Source organism: Rhinatrema bivittatum, chromosome 6 (genome assembly GCF_901001135.1).
Source record: "Rhinatrema bivittatum chromosome 6, aRhiBiv1.1, whole genome shotgun sequence".
Classification (NCBI taxonomy): Eukaryota; Metazoa; Chordata; class Amphibia; order Gymnophiona; family Rhinatrematidae; genus Rhinatrema; species Rhinatrema bivittatum.
The window spans coordinates 272,636,458-272,653,804 of NC_042620.1; the positions used below are offsets into that span (position 1 = coordinate 272,636,458).

Below are 17,347 nucleotides of genomic sequence, written 5' to 3' on the forward strand. Positions count from 1 at the left end.
CATTAGACTCGTGTCTGGGGCCTCGCCCGTTCCCAGAAGAGGCAGAGCACGATCTCCCAACGACTAGTGTCCGTTCCGGATCCCGGCCGTCCCTTCCGCCCCTCCCACAGCTCCGCTCCGGGTCTTGCAGGCTCCCGCCCGGCTGCGACTCTCGCGCAGAGGAAGAGTCCGTCTCGCGAGCCCGCGCCTGCAGCCAGCTCTCAAGCAGCCAATCAGCGGAGGCGTTGGCGGCGCGAGCCCGCCCCCTGCCAGGCCGCGGACAGCGCGAGCTGCTCGGATTTAAAGGGGCCGCGCGCGCCGCAGCGAGCAAGGGAGGGACGGAGCGAGCCCGGGCCGCCGCCAGCGCAGGTACCGGCCGCAGCCTCGCCGCCGCTCTCCGGGCCCCAGGGAGGCCGGGCACAGATTGTCTGCCGAGCAGCGGCCGACGGGGACAAAAAGCGGAATGGGAGGGGAGGGCCGGGGAGGACGGGACAGGAGGCCGAGTATGAGGCCGGGGGAAGCGGGGGGAGGACGGAGAGGAGCGAGGGTCGGGAAAGAGGTGTGGGGAGAGCGGCAAGGTTGAGGGGGAAGGGCTGGGGAAGAGTTTGAGGATGAGGTAATAAGCTGGTGGGGGAGGGGGCGTAGAGAAGGATCGGGGAGGGGGAGGGAGCAAAGCTTGATGGGGAAGTGAGGCAAGGCCGTGGAGGGGCAGAAAAGCAAGATCCGGTGGAGAGAAGCGGTGGGGGAGAAGCTGGGCAAGAGTTGGATTGTAAGCTCTCCTGGGCAGGGACCCTCTCATGTGCATTTGTACAGCCCTATATATGTCTAGTAGCGCTATACAAAGGAGGAAGAGGAGAATTTCAAGAGCTGAGGTAGGGGAAGGGTCGGGGGAAAAGGTGTGAGTAGAACAAGAAGGGCTGGGGAACAAGCTGGGGGCAGACAGGCAAGGGTTGGGTGTAGACAAGGACAGGGGAAGCGTTCAGGGAAGGGGGAGAAGCAGTGGTGGTGAGAAGTGAGACAAGACTTGGGGAAGATAAACACGAGGTGGAAGAAAGATTGGCTTGTAAGCTCTATCGAGAAGGGACTGTCATGTTTATTTGTATAGCGCTGCATTTGTCTAGTAGCACTGTAAAATGATTAGTAGTAATAGGAGCCTAATTTCAAGGCCCAAGGAAGTGAGTGAGGGGCAAGAGGTGGAAAAAGATTGGGGAGGGGTGAAGATAAAGGTAAAAAGAATTCCATGAGGGGAATCGACCTGAGGCTAGAAGAAAAGTTCTGGGGGTGGAGTCAAGACTTAACCTGAAAGATCGGCAACAGAAGGAGGCAAGGCTGATGGGGTGCTGAGGAGCAGCATTTTGTGAGGAGGTGGTCATGGGAAAAGGTGAAATGAGGGAGGGGACCTTTTGAGGGAAGAACTAGGGAAGGTAGTGGAAGAGAGAGGCAAGACAGAGGAAAGTAAAACAAGGAGAGAGAGGCAAGACTTAGGGTAAGATCTGTAAGGAGAGAGGCAAAGCTGGGGGGGGGGGGAAGGTATATGGGAGGTGGAAGAACTGGGAAGAAGAAAGATTCATGTTGGAGGGGGGGGAAGGCTTAGGGGGATTTAGTCAAAGACAAAGGTTAGATAATCTGAGGGAGTGGGCAGAGAACTTTGGTGTGAGGAGTGGAGATGGGGAAAGCAAAGGCTGTGAGTAGAGCTGTGGAGGAGGGGAGAGGCAGGGGATCATGGAGAGGTGCAAGACTGAGGGGAAAGCTGGGGCAGAGAGAGGCAGGGGCATGGGGAAGAGCTGGGGGAGGAGGGAAGGAAGTCAGTCCAGTATCAGTGGAAATGCTGGTGAGAGCAGAGAGACAAGTCCGGGGAAAAGAGTTTCTGGTCACCTCAATTCACAAAAGATATAGCAGAATTAGAAAAGGTACAGAGAAGGGCAGCCAAATGATAAAGGGGATGGAACAATTTCCCTATGAGGAAAGGCTAAAGAGGTTAGGGCTCTTCAGCATGGAGAAGAGAAGGCTGAGAGGAAATATGACAGAGGTCTATAAAATAATGCATGGCATGAAACTAGTAAACCTTAATCAGTTATTTACACTTTCAGAAAGTACAAAGACTAGAGGACATTCAATGATGTTACTAAGTGATATATTTAAGACAATAAGAGAGAATATTTTTTTTACTCCCAGAGGATGTGGTGAAAGCTCTTAATGTAGCTGGGTATAAAAAAGGTTTGGACAAATTCCTGGAAGAAATTATTAAATTGGACTTGGGGAAATCCACTGCTTATCCCTGAGATAAGCAGCATGGAATTTATCTACACCTTGGGATCCTGCCAGGTACCTGTGACCTGGATTGACCACTGTTGGAAACAGGTTACTGGGCTTGATGGACCTTTGGCCTGACCCAGTATGGCAAATCTTATGTAGAAGAATGAAAGCTTGGAGAAAGAGTTGCAGGGTTGGGGGGGAGGAGGGAGGAGAGGTTTGGGGAAATGCTGAGGGAGCTAGTCAAGAGCATGGATGGTCTGGAGAAGAGTCTGGGGAGGAAGGTTTGAGAGAAGTCTTGAAGTGGGAAGAGAGGCAAAGCGGAAGGAGATTGTGATTGTCAAGGAGCAGAGACTGTCCATGATGTTCTCTTGGTATGCACTACATAAATCGTGATTGTAAGAGTGACTGGAAGAGCTGGGGGGAGAAGGAAGTAAGGGGAGTTTGGAAGAAAAAGCTGAGTAGGGGTTTAGAGGCTGAGGGAGAAGCCTGGTTGGGGCAGAAGAAATTTGGAAGGGGAAAGGTAAAGAAAGCTGTTGGGAGAGAGGGAAGGCTGAGTCTGCAGAAGAGCGGGATGGATGAATGGCAGAGTGGGGGGATGTGAGAGACCAGGGTTGGGGGAAGAGTTGGGATGACAGAGGGGAAAAATCTAGGGGGGTGAGGTAAGGGTTAGATGTGTGATGGAGGGTAGCTAAAAGTCACGGAAGTGAGAAAAGGGTCAGGAGAAGAGTTTGGGGGGGAAGAGGCAATGCTAAGAGCAAGAGTTGGGGTGGGGAAGCGGGGGAGTCTAGAGAAAAAGAGGAGGGGAAGAGGGTTTGTGTTAAGGGTTGGGGCAAGAACTGGAGAAAGAGGAGAAGGAAAGCTGGGGTAGTAGGAGAAGTGAGGGCAAGGAAAAAATCTTTTCACTCACTGTCCCCCACCCAAAGGTAAACAGAGCTGGATGAAGAGTTCAGCATTGGGAGGAGTATAGGTTTGCTGAAGAGCTGGGTTAGGGGGAAAGATGCAAGAGTAGGGGAGAAGAGCTGGGGTAGTGGAGGGTTGAGGAGAGAAGAAAGAGTCAGGAAAAGATTTGGTGGGGGGGGGGAAGGAGAGAGGCAAAAGGGGAAGATGAGGGAAGTATGGGTGGGGAGAAAACATGAGTGTGAGGGAGAGAGGCAAGGGTGGAGAAGGGCTAAGGAGAGTTGATGAGGAGTAAGGATTGGGGAATAGCTGGGGAGATGGGGTGAGAGAAGCAAGGTTTGGACATAAGAGTTGAGGGTGTAGTCAGAGACGTATGGCTTAGGGAATAGCTAAGTGGAGAGCAGAGGCAAATGTGAGTAGAATTAGGAAGAATGACAAAACTGGGGAAAAAGCTGAGTGAGAAGAGCTGGGGATTGAGAGATGCAAGGGTTTGGGGACGAGGGGAGGCAAGTCTGGGATAAAGAGCTTGGGAGTGTGGAGAGGTAATATTGGGAAAGTAGATGGGTCGGGGAAGACCTGGGGAGGGTGGGAAGAAGAAAGTTTGGGATAAAGAGCTTGTGGGGGAGAGGTAAGGCTGGAGTTAAAGCTGGAAGAGGAGTTAAGGATGCTAGGAAGCACTTGGGAGAGTAAGTGCTAAGGAAAGGGTTGGAAGAGGGGAGCGAGGCAAGGGTTGAGGGAAGAACTGAGAAATGGGGGTGAGGGGCAAGGCTGGGGGGGGGGGGGAAGAAGTATGGGAACAATTCCCCTATGAAGAAAGGCTAAAGAGATTAGGACTCTTCAGCTTGGAAAAGAGATGGCTGAGGGGAGATATGATAAGAGGTCTATAAAATGTGTGGAGTGGAATGAGTAAAAGTTAATCAGTTGTTTACTCTTTCAAAAAATACAAAGACTAGGGGACACATAATGAAGTTACTAGGTAATATATTTAAAACTAATGAGAAAATATTATTTTACTCAATGAATAATTAAACTCTGGAATTCATAGCCAGAGGATGTGGTGAAAGCTGTTAGTGAAGCTGCATTTAAAAAAAAAAAAGGTTTGGACAAGTTCCTGGAGCAAAAGTCCATAAACTATTGTTCAGGTGGTCGTGGGGAAATCCATTTGTATCTCTGAGATAAGCATCATGGAATCTGTCTACCCCTTGGTATCCTGCTCGGTACTTGTAACCTGGATTGGCCACTGTTGGAAACAGGATACTGGACTTGATAGACCTTTGGTCTGACCCAGTATGGCAAGTCTTATGTTTTTATGTAAGATTCAGGGGAAGGGATAGAGTTGGGGACAGAGGCATAAGTCTGGAGGGAGGTCTGGTGAGGGACTGTAGAATGGCAAGAGTTGGAGGAAGAGCTGGGGAAATATAAAGTGGTAAGAGTCATGGGAATAGCTGTTGAGGGGGTGGAGAGTGTCAAGGATTGGGAAGAGCTTGGAGGATTGGGATGGGAGGGGGCAGCAAAGATGGAGTCAAGTGGGAGAGAAGGGGAGGAGAGGCAGGCACTGTGGGTATGCTGGGGGTGGGGAGATAGGTGCAGGGTTTAGGTGAAAGGATGGGGAGGAGAGAAGTGGGAGAACAATTTGGGATGATAGGAAAGTAACCTGGAAGAGCCATTGACTTAATTGTAGCTCGCATTGAACTTGGAGGAGAAGAGTCATGAGTTACTGGATGATGAAGTTCTGGAGTCAGGATGCACTGCAGGCACTTATTTGCCCTTGTCCAAAAGGACCCAGGGTGCCCCACAATACATCAAAATTCAATCATAACCCAGAAATACAATAAAATACAATAAGCAATAACTATCTCAAAATGCTGCAATCCTCCGTCTCTCTTGCAGTTATGTTCCCTTCCCTCTCTCATCTTAATTCACTCTTTCACTAGTCTCTCCTCACTTATTTGCCCTCCTGCCCTTCTATAGGTTTTTCTTTCCTCTCTCTTATATGCTCCTCCTGCCTTCCCTCACCCTATCTTCTTTCTCAAACCCTAGTATTCTTGTTAAAATTTGCTGGCTCACTCGCCCCACGCTGCCTGGCCATGCAGATCCTACCACTCCGACTGACCAGAAACACTGCTATGCCATGCGGCCAGACACGCTGTGGCCGGACATGCTGCTGCCATCGATCGCTGGGCTATCCTCTAGGCGCACGTGCTTATGATGCACACCAACACTTAAAAGCCCCACAGCGGGAACAATGCTGGCCGGCACCTCCAGATGACGTCACACGGCCAGGTATTTAAATCCCGGCCATGCAACGCTACAGTGCCTCAGCAACGGGTCAACTACCTTAGTGGTAATACTATTTGTTGCCGCAGCATCCTTTATCTCTTACCCTTGCTTGCTGTCTGCCTCAGCCTTGACCATGACAATACTTGTTTGCTGCCTGCCTTGACTTCAGCCTGAACCATGACCATCATTGCCTGCTGTCTGCCTTGACCATAGCCAGACACGGAGCTACGCTTCCACCTACGCCTGCCGCCTAAGACCTGTCAGCGCCCAGAACCCAAAGGCTCAACCTGAGGGGAAAGGGGCCGATATAGTTGAAGCTCCAGTCCAGTCTCTGCACCGTCTGTTTCGCCAGTTGTCAGTGAGGACTTATAGGGCTTTCCTATAGGTTACGTCAACCTCATCCCAACACAAAGTTCCACAATCCTAAGTTTGCTGAGGCCATGGACTTGGCAGCCCAGTCCTCATCCCAAGCAATACCCGGCTTGGCACAACATCAACAGCAACAGGTACTCAATCAAGTTCCTGAGGACCCGGAAATATTAGCCTTCAGCGTGGCCTGAAGCGCACTCCGCACCAACACTGATGGTTCTTCCTTCTCAGGTGCTACCAGCTTCTGACGGCCCCACATTTCATGGGGGATCCCAAACTGCCGCAGTTTCATTGACCAATACCAGATGCATTTCCAGCTACAGGCCATGATGTTCCCTGATGATTGTACTAAGGTCACCTACATCCTCTCCCTCCTGGGCGGTACCACAATAGCTTGGACCTCTCCCCTCTGAGAACATGAAGATCCCATTCTCCAGAACCTTGCAAGTTTTCTCTATGAATTTTGCCTTGTTTGAACCGGGAAGAGACACTGCCCAAGCAACAGACATGTTTCAGATTTGCCATGGTTCCTGGACCTTCTTATAGTATGCTATAGAATTCTGAACCCTCGACTCTGAACTGAACTGGGACGAGGATAGTCTCTAGGCCATTTTTCTTCAAGGGCTGGCCTGCTGCATTAAGGATGAGCTCCCAGCTCAGGAAGTTCCCACCTTCTTGGATAACCTTATTGCCTTAGCTGTTCGCATAGACCGAAGGTTCCAGGAGAGATCCCGTGGGCATAAAGCATGATGCTCTGCCCATTAGCATCTTGCTTCCAGTGACCCCTCTCTCCATCCCCGACACGGCCCTCAGAAGTTAAAACTCAGGAGGAGCCCAATCAGCTGGGGCACAGTTGGCTGACTGTTGAGAAAAAGTTGGCTGTAGACAACTGGCCTATGCCTGTACTGCGCAGACTGTGGGCACCTCGTGGCTAAATGCCCTGAGAAAAAGGGAAACCTCGGCACCTCGTGGCTAAATGCCCTGAGAAAAAGGGAAACCTCTGTGCCTACTATTATTATTATTATTATTATTTATTATTTGTATGCTGTCAATCTGTAGTCAATCTTGGCGGTTTACAATGCTTTAAATAAACATAACAATAATGTCACAGATAATCCTAAAATTACAGTGTACATAACCTTAATTAAACAATTCTAATCAACTTAAAATGCTCAATCACTATTGTTTCTCAGATATGCGATGTTAAATAGCCATGTTTTCAATCCTTTTTTTTTTTTTTAAGATCCTGCTGTTGGATTCTAATCTTAGCTCTCTTGGCAAGGACCAAGAGAGATAATCCTAGGCCGGACTTCCTCTGCTGCCCACCTTCTTGTTCATGTATATATCATCCTAGGCAAAAGCCACTTAATCTCGCAAGCATTCCTGGATTCTGGTACTGGAGGGAGTTTTTATCGGTCAGGCCCCGGTGATGCACACTGGTATACTCACAGTTCCTCTGGCCCAACTGGTTACTGTTTCCTCAGTCTATGGCGACCCTCTCCTGGGGAGACTCACAGAGAACTGTTCCACTCACCCTCCACCTTGGGCTGCTTAATTCTGAGACAATCACTCTGTCCTACCCCAAGCAGTCAATCCTGTTATTGTGGGGCTTCCTTGTCAAAAACCTCAATGCATCATTGACTGGTCCTTGTTGGAAGTAGCCTGATGGAGGCAGTCTTGTTCTACTTGCATCGCCTCTGTCGCTCCTCCGGCTCACATCACCGTTGCTGGTATTTAGATGGGGCTACCTCCCCAATATATGGAATATCGAGATGTATTCTCCCATTAACAGGCTGGGAGAATACGTCTCCTCATCACTCTGACTGTGGGATTGAGCTCCTCCCTGGCAAGGACACTCCGTGAGGCAGAGTGTACCCTGCCTCGGAGCCTGAGACCAAGGCTATGAGTGAATATATCCAAGAAAATATCGCTAAAAGTTTCATCCGTCCATCTTCCTCACCCACCAGAGCAGATTTCTTCTTCATAGCAAAAAAAAAAAAAAAAAAAAGGACGGAACGCTTTGGCTCTGTATAGACTACTGAGGCCAAAGCCCCTACCATTGATTTTGGAACTGTTTGATCGACTGCCGAGAACCTGGGTCTTTACCAAACTCATCCAAATTGAACAAGGAGATTATTGGAAGACTGCCTTTAATAATAGGAATGGGCACTGTGAGTATTTAGTAATGCCTTTAGCTGGTGCAATTTCCTGGCAGTCTTCCAAAAGATGATGAATGACATCTTTCAGGTTCTCCTATACTTGTTAGTGGTATATCTAGATGACATCCTTTATCTTTTCCTAGACTCTGTCTGCTCATAGATCCCATGTGAAACAAGTACTCCAGTGCTACATGAACACCATCTGTATGCCAAGTTGGAGAAATGTCTCTTAGAGCAAGAACTACCTTTCCTGGGTTACGTCATCTCCAGTACTGGTCTATGCAAGGATCCCACAAAACAGAAAGCCTTTCTTGAGTGGCCCCAGCCCGTGGGTCTGTGAGCATTACACAGGTTTCTGGGTTTTGCCAATTACCATCAGCAATTCATCCATGGATACTCCATCCTCGCAGTACCACTTCCAGCCCTAACATAAAAAGGCACAGATACCAGCCAGTGGACCCGGGAAGTGGTCAAAGCATTTTGGATGCTTAAACAAGGTTTCATCCAAGGACCCTGTCTCCGATACCCAGACACCTCCTGTCCTTTTGTGCTCGAGGTAATTGCCTCATCTCTTGGGGTTGGGGCTGTTCTTAGTCAGCATAGCACAGAAACGTCTCCTATACTTATGCTTCTCCAGGAAATTTTCACCGGGAGAGAAAATTATACAATTGGAGACGGAACTTCTAACAGTTAAACTCATTCTTGAGGAGTGGCAGCATCTCTTTAGAAGGGTCTCAACATAAGATCCCAATATATATGGATCATAAAAATTTAGAGTGTCTTCCGCAGGCTGAACGCTTAACCCCAGGCAGGCTCACTGGTCCATCTTCTTTTCTCAGTTTGACTTTGAGCTCTTCTACTGACTAGAAGAGAAGAACCTCTGAGCAGATGCATTCTCCCAATCCTTTCTGACCAAAGATGCCCTAGAGGCCCCGCAACATATCTTCGATCCTGTAAGGATCATCCTTGCTTCTGTCCCCAAGAGGCTCCTGGAAAAAGTGTTGAACTGGGTGCACGACTTTCTTGTAGCAAGTCACCCTGGAATGGCCCGAGCTCCTTTAGCCCCACATATCCACAGACTTCATTACTTCTCGCTCTCATATGGCTCCACTGTGATATGGGTCATAGTGGATAGATTTTCTAAGGTGGCTCATTTTGTGCCTCTGGCTGCGTGCCCATTGACTCCTGAACTAGCCTGCTTCTTGTTCAACATGTGTTCCAATTGCATGGCTTGCCATCCCACATTCTGTCTGACAGAGGCATTCAATTTACAGCTGCTATTGGAAGGCTTTCTGCCGCAAGTTTGGCATCTCCCTGGAATTCACCTTGACCTATCATCCTCAGGGCAATAGGCAGATCCAAAGACTCAACCAGGTCCTTAAGTCCTTTCTCCAATATATGTCAACTGAAGGCAAGACGATTGGGCCCTTCTACATCTGTGAGCAGAATTTTCCAGGAAGCATCCCACACCCTCAGATGTTACAGTGGAAAAAGGCATACAGTTTGAAGTTGTGGAGATCATGCATTCCTGCAGGAGGTGTAATAAATTAGACTACATTATCACCTGGAAGTTTTTTGACCCAGAAGAGAACTCGTGGGAGCCTGCCACAAATCTCAAGGCACTGCAGCTAATAAAAGAATTCCACAGACAATTTCCCTCCAAACCCAAGTCTCGGGTCCCGAGGAGGGGGCTTAGAAGGGGGGGGGGATACTATTATGTTTGCCAGCTCTTGGGCTTCCCCTGCGAGTCAGCTCACTCACCGAAATGCCGCCAAGCGGTCAGAGCTGCTATCAATCACTGGACTCTCTAGGCACGTGTGCAGTGTGCACCATAACACTTAAAGGCCTTGCGGTGGGAACAATGCTGGCCGGTTCCTCCAGATGTCATCACACGGCCAGGTATTTACACCCCAGCCATGCAATGCTATAGTGCCTCAGCAACAGGTTGACTACTTTAGCGGTAGTACTAGTTGCTGCTTCAGCGTCCTTCATCCCTAGTTGCCTTGCCTTCGTCCCTAGTTGCCTTGCCTTCATCCCTAGCCGTACCCTTGTCTTCCAACCCTCAGACTGATTTTTTTGAAATTGACCTTAGCCTGTACCTTGTTTACCCTTGCTTGCCACCTGCTTCGACCTTAGCATTGACCAGAACCCTCCTTGCTTGCCGCCTGCCTCAACCTCAGCCTGAACCACAATCATCCTTGCCTGTTGCCTGCCTTGACCACAGCCGGACACCGGAGCTATTCTTCTGCCTAAGCCTCAGAGACTGCCACCTAAGACCTGCCAGCCCCTGGAACCCAAAGGCTCAACCTAGGGGCTGGTATAGGTGAAGTTCCAGTCCAGTCTCTGCACAGTTTATTCCACCAGTTGGTGGTGAGGAACCACAGGGCTTTCCTCATAGGTTGCAGCAAACTCACCTCAACACAAGGGTCCACATCCTTAACTCCTCTCTTTCTGTGCATCTTCACCTCATCTTTTCTCCATCCCCCATGATCTGCTTTCCTCCCCATGATCCTCTTTGCTTCCTACAAGCCTCATCCCCATGGCAGTTGATCCACCTCATGTTCTTCCTGGCCAATCATCCCTCTCCTCGTCAGCCAGCAGGAGGAGGACAGGCCTCCTTCACCTCTACCCAGGGGATTAATGCTTATATCCCAGAATATCAGCTGGGGGGGGGGGGGTAGGATGTGAGATAGTGGTCTGGAGAAGAGCTGGGAGTGGTGGAGGGGAGAGGAAGTGACCCAGTAAAGCATATGATGCGGTGAGAGAAGGAGAGGTGGTAATGAAGGCACGAGCAAAGGGAGAGAATAATTAGGGAGAGACTATGAAAATAATTCGAGGGAGAGGTGGGGAATAGGAAAAGATTGGGAGGAGAGATGAGGGTTAGGGAAAGAGGAGGCAGAGGTGATTTCAGGAGAATGACTGGGAAGAGCTGCTGTTGAGGGTGAGAATGAAAGTTAGAAACTGGGGATTAAAATGTTGTTGGAGAGTGAGGGAGAATATGGAGGCATAAGAGCTGCTGGGGAGGATCTCTGGAAAGGAAATTGGTTCCAGGGTATGGGAGGAGCAGTATGGGTTGTTAATGGACAGTGTGATTGGGTGGTAGTGGTATGTGAAAATCTATAGACAGGGTGAAGAGTCCAGAGAGAGGATACCAAATGATCCATGTGAAATGATACGTAGAGAAGAGGAAAGTCAGGGGAGGGAAATCTTTTTTGGCAGAAAGAAAGTTTGTGCTCCATGGGGCATTGGGAGTAACATTGTATGTGATTTTTTTCACAGAGAGAGTGGTGGGTGTGTGGGATGGCCTACCAAGGGGAGATGGTGAAGGCAAAAAGAATAAATTAATTCAGGAAAGCTGGAGATAAGCAGATTATCCCTAGTTTTAGTGATGAACTTGGGGTGTGTCATTGCACCAGGAAGTAAAGTGGGCAGAGTGGCTGGGCTCTGCGGATCATTTTTGGATGTGCTATTCAGTGTTTCTGTGCTAGGAGTGGCCACAGGCAGGGGTGACACAATAGTGATAACAGTTTACATCGTAATGTAGAGTTGCAGGTTGGGGTGCAGCATGGGCTTTTGGAAGGGGAATAACTGGGCATTGTGTCCTGGGAGGCTGCTGTGACAAGGACTGGCATTTCTCTGGCACTGGGTATTGGAGCAAGTTGTTGCTGCAGAAGTTGAGTTTGGGGCAGTCTTCGGCTCCGTTCTCACTGTGTATTAGAAAGAGGATAGGAATCAACTAGACTAGCATGGCCCCTACATTCCTCTGCCCAATGACTGCGGGGGGCATAGCCTCCTCACTCCATCCCCTGCTTTCTTAGTATCTGCTGTATAAAGCTTTCCCTTCCCAGGAACCTGGTGGGCATGGCCTCCCCTGCCCCTTTTCCAACATCTGCTGGTCACAGCCTCCCTTACCCCTGCCTCTTTTCAGCATTTGCCAGTCACAGTCTCTTACCCCCTGTTTTCTCAGCATCTGCTGGTCATGACCTATCCTACCCGAGCGCTTTAACAGCATCTGCTGCGTATGGTATCTGCCCTCTGTGTCTGCTCTGCATGGCTTGCAGTAACCTCTTTCTTTATTAACTTCACTTGGGTGTCGTCTCCCTGAACATCCTCCTCCCAATTTCCAGCATTTGCTGGGCACGGTCTCCCCTTCCTCTTCATACAACTCTCACCATTTATTGGGTGTGAGCTTGCCTTGCCCTTGCCTTCCCCCCTCAACCCCCCAAAATAAAGAATTGGAAATTGAATGAAAAAAGCTTTTTCTATTTTGTGAGAAGTTGATGATATACCAAGGCACCCTTGCAGCTACCCGGGCTTTGCTGAATCTACGTTACAAAATTAATTTTTTTATTTCTATGATTTAGAAATTCAACGCAATTATATTTTTAAATTATTTATTTTTATGTTTGTTGCACGTGAGACCTCTTTTTCCTTGCTCTGGTCATCAGATGTTATGCTCCGAATCTCACTCTTCCTCTTTATCCAGCCAGACCAGTCCAGACTCATGGGTTATCTCCACCGACCAGCAGATGGAGGCAGAGATTAATAAGCTTGTTGATGTCACCTTACATAGGCTGCTATGCTGCCTTCAGCTTGCCAGTATTCTCTGTCTCCAGCGGATGATAGGAGAGCTTGTCCAGTACTCTGAAATGAGGCTAGTGAGGCTTTTTGAAAAGGATTGGCTTGGAGGGGCAGCTCCTGCGGTGAAAGCCTTGTGCTCCCTCCCCCAGTTGAGCATAGCCTTAGATCAAATGTCTTCCAAGGGTTTGGTTTGGGCTCCTCATTTCTTTCTGTGTTGCCCTGTTTCCTCCCACTTCCTTTTCTCTGACTGGACCTCAAAAAAGACAGGATAGAAAGCTGGGTTGGTTTCTGATTCTTTTTCTGCTTTATTAATTTTCATAAAGTTAAAGCAAGATTCTGCATAGGACGGTGCTGCCTTTCAGTACTTCAGACAGCATCACAGCAAGTGTTATGGTTGAGTGTGTTTTGGTGGATCCTTGGGTGCTGTGGGAGATGACCACGCCCACGGGGAGGAGCACCATGAGGAGCCACAGCACTGGGCTAGACTCGTAATACACAAAACACAGTTAGTTCTTTATTAAACAGCTTAGAGCCACTAGAGGTGGCAGTAGTGAGACAGTCTGGTAGTTGCAGTCTCAGGGACCTCGGCAGAGGGAGCCCTTCTCTCCTTGATGATGATAGGAGGTTCCGCAGCAGGTTTCCCAGCTAGGAAATACTGTGGATGAGATAGACTGAGAGTTAGAGTACTCACTAGATGTTTGCTGTTGGTATGCGATTCCACCAGGTATGTTGAAGAAGGTACAGGCACCGAGGCAGGGAGAGCAGGCCCTAGAGGAGCGAGTGCCTGTTCCCTGTAGCGCCTCTTTTTGGGCAGGAGCGGCTGTCAGCGGGTTTGACAGCTGACGCTCAATTTTGCCGGCGTCGGTTCTCAAACCCGCTGACAGCCACGGGTTTGGAAACCCGACGCCGGCAAAATTGAGCGTCCCGTTTTCAACCCGCGGGCCGATTTCAACATTTTTTTTTTTTACTTTTTTTTAACTTTCGGGACCTCCGACTTAATATCGCCATGATATTAAGTTGGAGGATGCACAGAAAAGCAGTTTTTACTGCTTTTCTGTGCACTTTCCCGGTGCCTGGAGAAATTAACGCCTACCTTTGGGTAGGCGCTAATTTCTGAAAGTAAAATGTGCGGCTTGGCTGCACATTTTCCTTTCTGAATCGCGTGGGAATACCTAATAGGGCCATCAACATGCATTTGCATGTTGCGGACACTATTAGGTTCGGGGGGGTTGGAAGCGCGTTTTCGACGTGCTATTACCCCTTACTGAATAAGGGGTAAAGCTAGCGTGTCGAAAACGTGCATCCAATCACGGGTTAACAGTTCGCTCCGCCGCAGCACTGTATCGGCCTGTCAATGAGCTAGCAAACTAGTGAAGGTAATATACCCGGATGGCGTGATGTCAGCATGAGGGAACGCCCTCTAGGTTCGCGCCAAGGGTGATATAAAGACGAGGGGTGCACGCGCGCACCCTAGTAGGTACCTGGGAGGAAAAATGGCGGGAGGCTGCACCATAGCCGTTCCGGGGATGCCAGAGAGGTCGCTTGTAGACGCTGCGGTAGCCATCTTTCCTAGGTAAACGGGAGGAGCCGTGAATAAGGTGAGGCAAACGGGGCAAAGTCGTCTAGCACCGACGGACGCAACAGCAAGTGGGGGGAAAAAAAAGCCAGCTGCTTGTTTTCACATCCCGAGAGTTCTTATGTGGTGAATGGGGATGTCCTCTCTGGTGGAACATGGAGGAAAGTTTGAGCACTGTATGTGTTGTGCAGTGCAGAGGCAGTTAGGGGAGAGGAGATCTAACACGGCTGTGCAGAGAGAGAATGGAATTCGTGGAGCAGAAAGAGACATTAGCTCTGGAGCGAGACTGTTCCAGTGTTGGTAGTGTAGTCTTTTTTTTCTTTTTTTTCCCTGTTGGCAGTTAGTCTGCCGCTGCTGGTCCAACGGTCATTTTATATGTGTGGCAATAGATTTGAACTAGGCCCTCCACCCTGGGATTTCTCAGTGCAGGAGCCCACAGCCTGTTCTTCCAGGGATGCATTAGCTGCTGATGTTTATATTGGCAGTTTACTCTCCCTGATGTGCATCTCCTCTGCAGCCTGTTTTTTTTATTTCCTCAGACCTTTTAAAATGTTTGCAACAGGCATTCTCTTTGGGACAGAAGGTGCTCTCTTTAGAATAGCCTCAGTTCCTTATTCTGGGATTGCACTTTCCCAGGGCAGCAACCCTAAGATTCCAGGTATTGAGGATAAGAAATTAGGACAAAAAAAAAGTCCTGTAAGTCAGGTATTCTGCCTGGTCCTAAGTGGCTTAAAGGAGAGTGCCAGTGCGGGAGAGTTGTGGGGCATGTGATATTCTCCTGGAGAAGACAATTCTGCTGTGGTCAGACTGTTTCTCCTTAATTTTTCATCCTTAGGGGGACAAATGTTTTGAGGGAACAATGGAGGAAGGTCCCGAGACGTCAGAATATACCTTTCTGACTAATATGCAGAAGCCAGAAAGGGGTTTTCCATTGTTTGGATCATTCAAAGATTTTTTTTTTTTGTGGTTTTGGAATGAGATTCTCCTGAAGCCATTTTTCAAGGGGTTTGCTCACTGAGGGGGAAAAAAAGGCAAGACTGTCTCCCCTTATCTCCCAAGAATTGAGAAACTTAAGTTTTCCTGAGGTGGACGTGCTGAATTGTGCAGTGATTTTGAGAATCACGATTCCTGGGGAGGGTGGTGCGGCACTCTTAAGAAGTTCAGGATGGAAAAGAATAGAGGCGGTCCTCAAGCAGGCCTTTGAGATGGCTAGTATGTCTCTTCAGGTGGCAGCATTATGACTGTGCTGTGACTAAAGCTGGTTTATGCTCATCTCATCGTTTGCAGGAGGCTTTGCGGGAAAGCACCATTTCAAACCTGGAGAAAATAGCACAACTGGGATGGGGGGAGGAGCAGCCTTTGGACTGATATGTCTTTGATTAGTTCATAATTTGGTTAGGAGCACAGCTTCTGGTATAGCCACCAGGTGTTGGTTTGGGATTCAACTTGTGTGCGTCAGCTAACCAAGCTTCTCTTCAAGGGCAGGCTTCTATTTGCTGGGGACCTAGAAAAGAGGGGTCACAGCCTGGAGGGAATCTACATTTTCCAAGAAACCCAGCAGATAAACAGCAAGGATCATTTAGTCAGTTGCCTTTGGGATGTCAAAGGTCTGAGTCATGGTAGATTTCAGGCCTTTTGAAGTTCCAAGAGGGAAGATATTGAGCGTTTGGGAACTACAGGACTTCCCAAAGTTCCCAAAGGAGGAGGAGGGGTCCAGTCTCTGGAGCAAGGAGAAAGCGATCAGTTATCAGAAGTTCTCTAGATAATGCGCTCAGATTACAACATACCAGTTGGTCTTATAGGTCATTCAGAGCAGCTATACTTTAGTTTGCTTGTTTAAACTTGGATGCTTTTATGGTTTATCCTTGTCTTTCTTCTCTGATGCAAGAGGCGTTTCAGGGGTTGTTGCGCTCAATCTGCTAGACATCAGAGCAGTAGTTTTGGAGCCTCTGGCACAATGGGATCAATGTTGGTGTTACATCTATTAGTGATTTAAAAAAAAGAACCTATTTTGGATCTTGTGCAAGTCAACAAAGTTTTTTGAGGGTTTTCACTTCAGAATGGAGACCTTTAGATCTGTTATAGTAGAGCTACCAGGTGGCTTAGAGATTAGATTCCTGCCTCTCACTCTAACATGCCACAGGTTTAAGAGCATTTCAAGCTCTAAATGGTGAGATGAAACATAGGTTTGATGGAAACATATTGACATATTCCCTTCTGAGAAGGCTATCAGAAATGTCTCCATTTCTTGGTGCTGGAGTCATTTTTGCTTTCAGATCCTCCCTTTTGGTTGCTCGCTGCCCCTGAATCGTTCTTGCAACAAGAAGGTCTTCTGGTTTATCCTTATCTGGACGTATCAAAGTAAACCCAGAAGAATGAATTAGCTACCAATAAGTTTTAGTTGATCTAGGGGCTCATTTTGATGTTGATTGTGACCTAAATGATGTTGGTACAGAGGCTGCAACCACAGTTGTTCCTTGAGGTGCACCAGAAGATTGTATAGTTATCTTCAGGTGTTGAGGTCCATAGCAGTGACCTTGAAGCTGCTTCATTTGGCATGGGATCTCATGAGGCCCTTGCAGAGAGTGCTGCTTCCAAGTGAGATCTTGAGTCACAAAACTATGTGAGAGAGTTCTCTATCCTGGGTTAGGCAGCAGCAGGTTTCAATTGGTGACTCATTCCTGTGAATGGAAGAGGGGACTAGATCTGGAGCTGCCTCCTTAAGTGGTAGTGACAACAGATACCAACCTCTTACGTTGGGAAGTACATTGTCAAGGTCATTTCTTTTTTTTTTTTTGGCAGGAAACTTGGTCAGCAGTAAAGGCCAGGTAACCAGAGCACTTAATTTGATTTTGCTTCATTGGGTGCCGGTTCTTCATATTCAAGCAGTCTGTTTTTTGTTTCACAGCACCATGGTAGTGACCTATTCGATTCATGAAGGAGATGCCAAGAGCTCTCAGGTGTCAACGTAGGTGCTAATAATGTGTAACCTGGGAGAAGAAATATGATTACTATTGGTATCTCACATTCCTGGTGTGATGAGTGGCATGAGAGTGTGCCCTTATTGCTGTGGTGAACCTAGAGGCCTATGCTAACAGCTAGTGCCTGTACCCTGAAGCAGGACAGACTGGATTTTTGCTGCTACCAGCCGCCTTCCCTGCAGGTTGAACCTTTGAGTTCTGGTGGCTGGTAGGACTTAGATGGGTCCCAAGGGTGGTAGAGACAGCAAGAGTCCAAGGGCACACTGGAG

At 48.5% G+C, this 17,347-nt stretch overlaps 1 protein-coding gene across 1 annotated transcript in view; it reads left to right on the forward strand.

Annotated features, from left to right (window-relative positions):
• Nucleotides 1-257: 257 nt before the first annotated feature.
• The window catches only part of ZMYM3 (zinc finger MYM-type containing 3), a 453,384-nt gene continuing 436,294 nt past the window's right edge, over nt 258-17,347 (forward strand). The window contains 1 exon segment of the mRNA XM_029607228.1: nt 258-348. The gene's annotated coding sequence lies outside the window, so the exon portion shown is untranslated.